Genomic DNA, 11,143 nt, shown 5'->3' with positions numbered 1-11,143 from the left:
GATACGGAAAGATGCAAAGAGGTTCTCTGTTTTGGCAACCCATCATAATTATTTTTTTTGTCCTTGTTAATAATAAAATAACTCCTCAGATTGAAAGTGACAAAACAAAATAAGTAGAGATTTGTTGAAAAGGATTGAATATGTAAAAAATGAAAGGAAAAACAAATTGAGTTTTAACTAACTCCACAAGTATCATGCACCTTGCATAGTACAGCTGCCCAACACAATTGTCTTATGACTCAATATTTTTATGTTGGCGAAAAAGATATTTATGAGAATGCATTTTCTTTAGGTAGATCTAAAAATATATAATATATTGTACTCATTCAATGTGAATGCTACAAACCTACAAGTCTACGATTATATTTTCTTTATATTTTTTTTTGACAATTATATTTCAAGATAGAAATATCTGAATTTGTTCAAGTCGGAATGCAATTTTTGTGATTATTTTTTTTCCTTTGATTTGATTGACTCTACATAAGAATGTATAAAATTTTGTTTTTGTTGAACTGTATTATCGTTTTGTGTAAACTATATATGTAAGTCTAAGGTCAATCATAATTTTTTTAGCTGGAAACAAAGGATATCTCACATACAATTCTTACCTATCGAGAAAAAAAAATTAAATTGGTCAATTATCTTATGTAAAATGTGTGGAATATATAAAACTATGGGATAGGGTAATAATAAAATAACTAAATACGGAACAAGTTGTTGACGTTTTCATCTGTATTATTGGACGAGGACAAAATAAAAATGTGGTGAGAGGTTAGTACAATATATTTTGGGGTCTCAATTAAATATATAAAAAACCAAATAAGGAAGAGGCGCACGACCTTTCCATACGCCAAACAACAGATGTGACGCGGCGGGTCCAACATCCAGATGGGTACGACCTAATTAAGCCGGGCGGGTTTGGCTCGCCGTGACGGGTCAGGCCGTGTGACCTTGCGACGCGGAGCCAGACAAGCTATTAAGTTCGGGAGCATGTGGGTCCCACACGTTTGAGCGAACACGTGCTCACGTGACTACTTAGCATGGCTATGTCATGTGCCGACCACGACCAACTTTTTTTGTTTGATAAATTTGTTTCGTTCTTTAATTTACCTATTGCTTGACTTTTTTTTTGAACCTGTTATGTTTGATATTGCTTGACTTTTTGCAACAAGAGGGAATATATTATAATTTAAAGATCAGCAGTTAATATATTATTAATTTTTCGAACGTTTAATTCCAGATCTAGAATCATGTTTTTCTAATTTTACTTTGTATATACAGTTTTTTTTTCTTAATTTTTGGAGATGTAAAATTTAGAGTAATCTTTAAAAAAACCTGTTATGTTTGTAAAAAAAAACCATAGAGGAATTTTGATCAATTTATTCTCTTTAATGAACATTTTTAACCATAAAATCTTGAATTGTTAAGATAAATTTCTTATTTCTATTTTCTGTACTCTAAAAAAGTTTATAGAATATGGATTATTTTAGTAAAGTATTGCTATGTAAATTTCTTTCTATTTTATGTAATCTAATTTTCAAAAATATAAATATATATAAATAAATTTATTTATATGGGACACATTAAAGATTTTACAGCTTAAAAAAATTGGTGAATTAAAAAAATTGGTATTCCTCATTTTTCCTTGTTTTCCTCATCATAAGTCTTATGGTGATAATTTTTCTTTTCCTCACCGTAAGTTTCAGGGTGATCTTCTTCTCTTTTAAAAAAGTATATAATATATATACTTCAAAATGTTCTTTCTTTTCTTTTCTTTTCCTAGAGACTTCTTCCAGTAAGATGCATATACCCTTCCTAAATTCCTCTATTATAAGTTCCTCAATATATATATACAATTTCTATATTCCTCTAATATATAAGTTCCTAAATTTCTCTCAATTTCTTTACCATAAGTTTCTTCAAAATGTATATAAACATATGACTACTCTTTTCTTCTTTTCTTCACCACAAGTTTTGCGGTGTATTTCCCTTTTATTCCCTCTTTCTTTTGTATTGAGGGTACAAGTGCTATCAGTTTTTTCTCCTTATACACTTTTTCCTATTGTCATCATCATAATTTCTCCTTATACACTTCTTCAGCATATATATATATATATATATATTCTTTTTTTTTCCTTTCTTCATCCTTAGTTTCATGGTGTCCTTTTTCATGTATTCCATCATTTCTATTTCCTGCCATAATTTTTTTGAAACTTGTTTCCTCTTCTCTTGAGTGGTGGATACAAAATGGTATTTTTTTCATGGAATATTTTCTTCTCTTCATCATAAGCCCTTATCGCTTGTTCGCTTCCCTTCCTTCTTAAAAAAAATATATTTCAAATTCTCCTTCTCTCTTCGGCATAAGCTTCTTCTTCTCCTCCTCTCCTTGCATCGCTGCTCCTCTTCTCCCCGCAAAGCTTCTTCTCTTCGTGAGAAGTCTCTTCTTGCGCAGCATCGAGCCCGAGCCTCCTCTCCTCAACTACAGCTGTCCTGCAAACCTTCCATGGCCTTATAAACCATTTCCACCTATTCATTTTCTTCCTCCCTTTGCTATAAATCCTTCTCACCTAACTGTTTCTATGTTGTCACTATAAGCTTCTATTCTCGTTTCTTCCTTCTTCTTTTTTTCATCATAAGCTCCATTGATGTGATCATGTTATGGATCTTCCCTTGATCGACATTCTAATGACTGGAAATAACAGGGATAGGCCTTGTAGACAAACAAAGTTTGAATCAAGGGTTAGGGAAGTGAATGGACACCCACAAGTGCTGTGGATCACTCTTGATACGCCAACTTGAATCTTCTAAGTGATATGACACACACTGAGGTGATTTCAAGATTTGTTCTAAGGATATAACGCACTAACAAACAAGATCTTATTCTTTGAAAAGAGTTTGAGAGTAAAAGATATGATGGTCGATACAATGGAGTCTCAAGAGAATATAAAAAACTAGAAAGATAAGTTTGAAAGCATTAAAATATCTCGGTAATGAAGCACACAAGCTGGCGAGTTTGAATGAGACTTAGACGCTCCTCTTGATAGCTTGGGCTTGGGCTCGTGGCTTTGTGGACTTAGACAATTAGAAATCCATTCTTGCCTCATTAAAAACCTATCTCAAGAAAAGCCATTGGGACAAAACTTGAGACAGGTAAAAGAAGTACAAGCCTGGATCTCAAGTCCACTTAGCCGTCTTGGACTTGGATCACAATCCAAGTGCTTGTGACCGTCTCTTTTCCCTCTTGGATCGGATCAAGGCTTTTGATGATAGCTCCAATGGTTTGCTTAAGCCATTTAGTCCTTGATTGAGTCATCGGGCCACTTGGAACAACTAATGAATCTTCCTGATCAGCTACTGGTTCCTCAGCTACTGGTTCCTCAGCTACTTGCTCTCCATCTTCTTGTTCCAACTCCAAGTCTTTATTGCTTTCACGAATCACATCATCCCCCTCTTCTTGAAAAATATTTGACCTCAAATCTGGATCATCTGCAAGAAAAAGAGTGAGGTCAGAAACATTGAAGCTAGGACAGATGTTATACTTACCTCGGAGATCAAGTTGATAAGCATTGTTGTGAATCTTCCTTGTAATCTCGAATGGACCATTAACTCCCGGCATAAGCTTGGATCTTCTTTCAGCTGGAAACCTTTCTTTCCTGAGATGGACCAAGACTTGGTCACCAACATCAAAGATCATCTTATGCCGTTTCTTGTTAGCTTAATTAACATATAGCTTAGTCCTCTGTTCTATGTTTTTCTTGGATTTCTCATGGATCTGTTTCACTAACTCAGCTTTCTTGTGCCCATCAAGACTTGCTCTTTCACTCAAAGAAATAGGAGTTAGATCCATAGGAGAAAAACGATTAAAGCCATAAACAATTTCGAATGGTGAAAACTTATAATCAGTGTGCATCGAATGATTATATGCAAATTTTACGTGTGGTAGGCATTTTTCCCATGACTTAAGATTCTTCCTAACTAATGCACGCAGTAAAGTAGACAGAGTCCTTTTGACTACTTCAGTTTGCCCATCGGTTTGTGGATGACATGTAGTAGAGAATAGAAGTTTAGTTCCTAAATTAGATCATAGTGTTTTCCAAAAATAATTAAGAAACTTAGTATCTCGGTCAGAAACAATGGTCCTAGTCGTTCCATGCAAATGAACTACTTCCTAAAAGAACAAATTAACTACATGAGATACATCATCTGTCTTGTTGCATGTGATGAAGTGAGATATCTTTGAAAATCTATCAACTACAACAAATATAGAATCTTTCCTTGTTCTAGTCCTAGGCAATCCAAGAACAAAGTCCATAGAAATATCAATCCAAGGATGAGAAGGGATAGGTAAGGGAGAATACAAACCATGTGGCTTAACCTTAGACTTAGCATGTTTACAAGTCGCACATCTTTTGCAGATTCTCTCCACATCTCTTTTCATGTGTAGCCAGTAGAAGTGATCCTGCATAACTTTCATAGTCTTGGCAATACCAAAATGTCCCATAAGGCCTCCTCTGCGTGCTTCTCTGACTAAAAGATCTCGAATAGAACAATTAGGGATGCATAAATGATTGTCATAGAAAAGAAAATCATCTTTCCTAAAGTAATGGTCTTTAGCAAACTTTTCACAAGACTGATACTTCTCTCCAAAGTCAGAATCTGATGCATACATAATAACACCGTATTTTGACCACTTTTATGGATCATAATTATGCCTTATGCAGGTGTTTTAACTCTGTTTTCAATGGTTTTTAAAGTGTTTTCAATATTTTAGAGTTTCAAAAGACTTTTCAGGAAACTTGGGCAAAAATATGCAACTTAGAACAAATGCGCAACTTTGGATAAATGCAGACCGTCAGAAGTAAGGCAAGCGATGAAGACCTTCTGACCGTCTGATCACCACCAAATTTTGTGGCAACATAGAGAATACAACCCGCAGGTAGAAAGCACTGCGACCGCGGCCAGTAGTCGTTCACTTCCCAGACGACCTAATTAAAGCCCAAATCAATTCCTTTCATTATTTTTGAAGTCCTAAGTGTCTAGGACAACTCCAGAAGCTATAAATACCCTCTTTAGGTCATTCTAAAGAGGAGAGACCAAAATTTAGACAAACTTAGAGAGAGAGAGAGAGAGAGATTTTCATGGGAGGAACCCTAGAGGCCGCCACCGTCTCAGAAGAAGGAGCCGCCGCTGGAGGACGTCATCGCGCCTCGGTCTGCTTTTCTGTTCTTCGTTTTTGTTCCATGTTTTCTTTAATTTCCTGCAACTTTCAATACTCTGTGATGATTGTTTACAATATGTTTGAGTAGTTTCCTAGTTGGGTTTAAAGGGATTTTTCAAATGGAATTTCGTGTGTCTTTGGTTATGAATCGATAGATTTAGGATTTATAATCTTCTATATGTTCTTCGTTTGCCTTTGATTTTACTACGTGATTCTTTGCTAGCCACTTAGAAGCCGATCTGATATGATATGTTGCGAAAGCTTTCATTGATTGTCTGAACTATGGTGAAACGAGAAATGATTCTATAGGAGTGGAAACCTACCTATAGTTGAGTTGTGAATGTTGATGAGTCTTGTTCTGCTATTGCATCTTCTCCCTTCCAGGATCAGAGTGGAAACCTACTGATCAGGGTTGCGAGAGATAGTTGTTTATTGCTGCGAAAGAAGGCTATTCATACTTCCGTGCCTCGAGTTCTAAAACATACGTAGTTGATTACCTTTATTATTTGTTTAAAATCGACATAGCCTAGTCCATGAATCCCTGCGATACCCTTGAGCCCAGCGTTTGTTTTTAACTGTCCACAACCTTTGCTTTTCATTCGATTTTCCTTGCTTCCATTCGCCTTTGCTTAATCGCTTTTTACTTGCTTTACTTGCTTTCGTTTTTCAATTGTTTTTACTTGCTTTGCTTTCTAGTTTAGATTTCGTGACAACCAAAACCCAAAACCAAAATGCAAACCTGTTTAGTTCTAGTGTTAATTAAGCATTGCCGTGAATTCGTACTGAAACAACTAAGTCTCTGTAGATCAATACCCTAAGTACTATAGCGCACATCTGTGCACTTGCAGACATTTAGGGGTTATAAATTCAAAACCTGAAGCTTAGTAAAACCGACAAACCCCGTTTACAATCGCATCAAGTTTTTGGCGCTGTTGCTGGGGACTTTGCTTTGTTTCGTTTCGAATCCCAGCTTCAATCCATTAGAACACTTGTTTACTTTTTTACTTTTTCTTTTGAATTTTTCAGGTTTCTCTACAATGGGAGACCGGGAACATGTTCCCGGGACTCTTGGTGATCCACCATATCGTGTGGATGGTGATCCAAGCGACGATGACCTGACTGATGATGACTCTGAAGAACCGATCTATGATGACAATGAACTAATCGGATCGGCAAAACATGAAGATGATGATGAACTAATTGGAAGTTTCGATTCACTCGAAAAGTTCATGGGAGATCGAAGAGCTATTCAACCAGCCTTACCAGAGGATGGCAAAACCAAATTTAAGGTACCCTGTATGCACTTAGTTCAACAAAATCAATTTCTGGTTATTCATCCGAACACCCGATGGACCATATCGAGACGTTCGAATAATTATGTGCAACCATTACAGCAAATGGGGATTACCACAAGTGTAGTCTTTTCACATTCTCTTTGAGAGACAATGCCAGCAAATGGCTAAAATCTTTAGAACCTGCGTCGCTAAAAACGTGGAAAGCGTGTAGAAAGGCTTTCCTAAATCGTTTTTACACTAGAAATCATTCAAATCTATTAAGGAACAAGATAAGAACTTTTAAACAAAAAGAAGATGAAGAACTTTTAGATACTTGGGAGAGATTTAGGGAATACCAAAGAGATTGTCCACATCACGGATATACCGACGAATACCTGATGGGTATCTTCTATCGAGGCATAACTCCTGAGTTACGACACTCTTTTGACACAGCAAGTAATGGAGACTTCTCAACTAGATCTGTAGAAGACGCTCGTGTTTTCATCAACAATCTCGCAAACAGCATCCGTAAGCAAGCAACCATTGGAAATTCTGCACTTCCTGAAAAGAAAAAAGAGATTTCAGAAGTCATCTCCATCACATAATGAGTCAACTTGGATTGCAACAACCTAACAAGGCACACAATACGTGTAAGTTTGATGGTTGGGACAACCCAATGGATTCTTATGATCAAGAAATGATGAACACTGCAGAGGTCTATCAAATTCAAGATTTTCCTTTCGTTTCTGATCACCGCGGGTCCATTCATTCGGACCGCGGGAAACCATGCTTTCACCACTGTTGTGCTTCACCGGACAGCGGCCAAGACCCATTTTGCCACGGTCGCGAGGCATACGACCGGGGGAAACACTCTTCCGAACCAGTCTGTGCTATTCAAGCTAATTCCAATCCCTATCCTAGTTTTCCCTCTTCTGAAGCTGAAAATCTAAACAAAAGAATTCTAGAGCTTGAAAAATCTAGGTTTGAAGACATTAGTGATCTTAGATCTGAACTAAAAACAATGCAAGAAGATTTCGATGAAAAATTTTCCACCCTCCTTAGCATGATGATCAAAACTAATTCTAAAAACATAGATAATTACGAAGAGGAGCCAAGTGAAAATTCTTTCGAAAGCTCAAGTTAAGCAGATCCCTCCGATCACGTGAGAGCTATCACACTTAGGAGCGGATTAGCTTACAGAGCCTGAATTTCCTAAAAATCCCGAAGATGAGGAAAAGGAAAAAGAAAGAGAAAGACTCACAACTGAAGACATTGAAAAAGAATTGGTAGGAGAAAACGATGGAGAAGAAGAAAGAGAAGATACATCCCGGGAAATCCTCGGAAATGACCCGATCCCTCCTCCACCAACTCGTGTTTACAAACCTAAACCACCATATCCTAGAGCCTTAAGAGCCCCGAAGAAGGAGAAAGAAAAATCTAAGCTGAAAGAGTTGATCGATCAATTAAATGTGAGACTACCTTTCGTAGAAGCTTGTGCTATGATTCCCGCTTTAAGAAAATACATGAAGGATATTCTAAAAAACTCTTTAACTCTTGAAGAAGGCGTTATGATGATAACCAATGAATGTGGGTCTATCCTGCAAAGCCGAATCCCTGAAAAGAAAAACGATCCTGGAAGCTTCGTATTTTCTTGCACCATAGATGATGTAGCTTTTGAGCGTGCTCTCTGTGATTTAGGATCGAGCATAAACATGATGCCTCTTTCAGTAGCAAAACATTTAGGACACCACACTTTCCAGCCCACTAAAATTTCCTTAGTATTAGCTGATCATTCTGTTAGACAACCCGTAGGTATCTTAATAGATGTTCCTGTAGAAATAAAAAAATGTTCCATACCGACTGATTTCGTAGTTTTAGAACTATAAAGAGAACCTAAGGATCCCTTTATTCTTGGACGACCATTCCTATCTACAGCCGGAGCCATAATCAATGTTCCTAAAGGAAAAATTGACATTCATCTAGCCGGCCTAGTTATGCAATTTGACATGAACAAAAGTTTTGATAAATCGACTTTGGATGGCAAAATTTGTTGGATTGATGAGTTAGACGGAATTGTTGAGGAATTCTATGAAGATCTACTTCTCGACGACCCTTTAAGTGTCACGCTTTCACCCACAAAAGACGAACGCAATTTCCTTGAAGAAATTTCAAGTGAATGCGCGAGTATACTTGATAAGTCTGAGACTTATAGGAAACCTCTAAACTATCTAGATCTTAAGGACCAAAGAAACATTCCTACACCTCCTAAAGACACTGCTGCAACAATTAATGATCCTTGGAGTGAGCTTAAAGCCCCTAAAGTCGAGCTAAAACCTTTTCCTGTCGGACTTAAGTACGCTTTGGACAAAATTCAACTTATCCTGTCATTATAAACTCTGTTTTGACAGTAGAAGAAACCACAATGCTGTTGTTTGAGCTGAAGAAGCATAGAAAAGCCTTAGGATATTCACTTGATGACATACCTAGAATTTCTCCAGATCTTTGTATGCACAAGATTAATCTAGAGGATAATGCCAATTACTCAATCGAAAGTCAAAGGAGACTGAACCCTAATCTCATGGATGTTGTCAAGAAGGAGATTATGAGGCTTTTAGAAGCTGGAACAATCTTTCCTATCTCAGACAGCACTTGAGTTAGCCATGTTCATGTTGTTTTAAAGAACGGAGGAATCACTATCATTAAAAACGATAAAGAAGAAATGATCGCTATAAGAATAGTCACTGGACATCGTATGTGCATCGATTACCGGAAACTGAATACAGCAACTAGGAAAGATCATTTTCCACTTCCCTTCATAGATTAAATGCTAGAAAGGTGAGCTAATCACCCTTACTATTGCTTCCTTGATGGATACACCAGATTTTTCCAAATTCCTATTCGACCGGAGGATCAAGAAAAAACGACATTCACTTGTCCATATGGCACGTTCGCTTACCGACGAATGCCTTTTGGATTGTGTAATGCACCTGTTACCTTCCAGCGATGCATGATGTCGATCTTCACAGATTTTATTGAAGATTTCATGGAAGTATCCGTTTATGGATCTTCTTTTGAAAAATACCTAGCCAACCTTGGTAAAGTTCTGCAAAGATGTGAAGATAAGCACTTAGTATTAAATTGGAAAAAATGTCACTTCATGGTACGAGACGGAATTGTGCTTGGGCACAGGATTTCAGGAAAAGGAATTGAAGTTGACAAAGCTAAAATCAAAGTCATGACCAGCCTACAACCACCCACAAACATAAAAGGAATTCATAGTTTCTTAGGACACGCAGAATTCTATAGACGCTTCATAAAAGATTTTTCTCAAATAGCTAGACCTCTTACACGTTTGCTTTGCAAGGAAACAAACTTCGAGTTCGATGATGAGTGCTTAGCCGCGTTTTTATAAGATCAAAGAAGCCATTGTCTCCGCTCCAGTCATGCAAGCACCTGATTGGGAACTCTCATTTGAAATCATGTGCGATGCAAGTGACTATGCAGTCGAAGCAGTGCTTGGCCAACGAAAAGATAAGAAACTGCATGTAATCTACTACACAAGCAGAACTCTAGACGAAGCTCAATACAACTATGCTACAACAGAAAAGGAACTTCTAGCTGTCGTATTTGCATTTGAGAAATTTCGTTCTTATTTCGTAGGATCTAAGGTTATAGTTCATACTGATCATGCTGCAATCAAGTATTTAATGTCTAAAAAAGACGCTAAACCGAGGTTGATAAGATGGATCCTCCAGCTGCAAGAATTCGACATCGAAATTCGAGATCGGAAAGGAGCAGATAATGGAGTTGCAGACCATCTTTCACGAATTCGAGTTGAAGAAAGAGTGCCTTTTAATGGTAGTTTGCCAGAAGAAAACATCTATGCAATAGATACAACCCCCACCAATGCCAATACCGCACCACCAAGGCAACTCATGCGAAGATCAGATGCTTTCAATACCCCATGGTTTAGGCACATAGCGAATTACCTAGCAGCTGATGTAGAACTACCACAATTCTTTGGATATAGAAAGAAAAAGTTTCTGAAGGACGTAAGACATTATTTTTGGGACGAACCTTATCTCTACAAGAGATGTGCTGATGGTTTATTCTGAATATGCGTGGCTGAAGAAGAGATGGAAGGAATTTTATTCGGATGCCATAGCTCGTCTTACGCAGGACACTTCGCAACCTTTAAAACTGCTTCAAAGATCTTACAAGCTGGTTTTTGGTGGCCTACCTTATTCAAGGATACTCAAGATTATATATCGCGATGCGATAAATACAAAACGATGGACAACATAAGCAAAAGGAATGAGATGCCTTAAAATTTTATTCTCGAAGTTGAAATTTTTGATGTCTGGGGGATAGATTTTATGGGACCATTCCCGACTTCTTTTGGAAACCAATACATCTTAGTAACAGTAGACTATGTCTCTAACTGGGCTGAAGCAGTCGCTAGTCTCACCAATGATGCGAAAGTTGTCATGAAGCTGTTTAAGTCTATAATATTCCCCCGTTTTGGAGTTCCTATAATTGTGATAAGCGACGGAGGATCACATTTCATCAACAGAGTTTTCGAGAACCTTCTTAGAAAGAATGGAGGTACACATAAAGTTGCTTCTCAATACCATCCCTAAACCAGCGGTCA

At 37.4% G+C, this 11,143-nt stretch overlaps 1 non-coding gene across 1 annotated transcript; it reads right to left on the bottom strand.

The window, feature by feature from the left end:
• Positions 1-6,766: 6,766 nt before the first annotated feature.
• On the bottom strand, positions 6,767-6,874 carry LOC112083761. Its single transcript, XR_002897889.1, has one exon. It is a non-coding gene; the product is annotated as a small nucleolar RNA R71 (small nucleolar RNA).
• Positions 6,875-11,143: the final 4,269 nt, after the last annotated feature.

This window comes from Eutrema salsugineum, unplaced genomic scaffold, assembly GCF_000478725.1.
Source record: "Eutrema salsugineum unplaced genomic scaffold, Eutsalg1_0 scaffold_6, whole genome shotgun sequence".
Classification (NCBI taxonomy): domain Eukaryota; kingdom Viridiplantae; phylum Streptophyta; class Magnoliopsida; order Brassicales; family Brassicaceae; genus Eutrema; species Eutrema salsugineum.
This window is presented reverse-complemented; position numbering and strand designations above follow the sequence as displayed.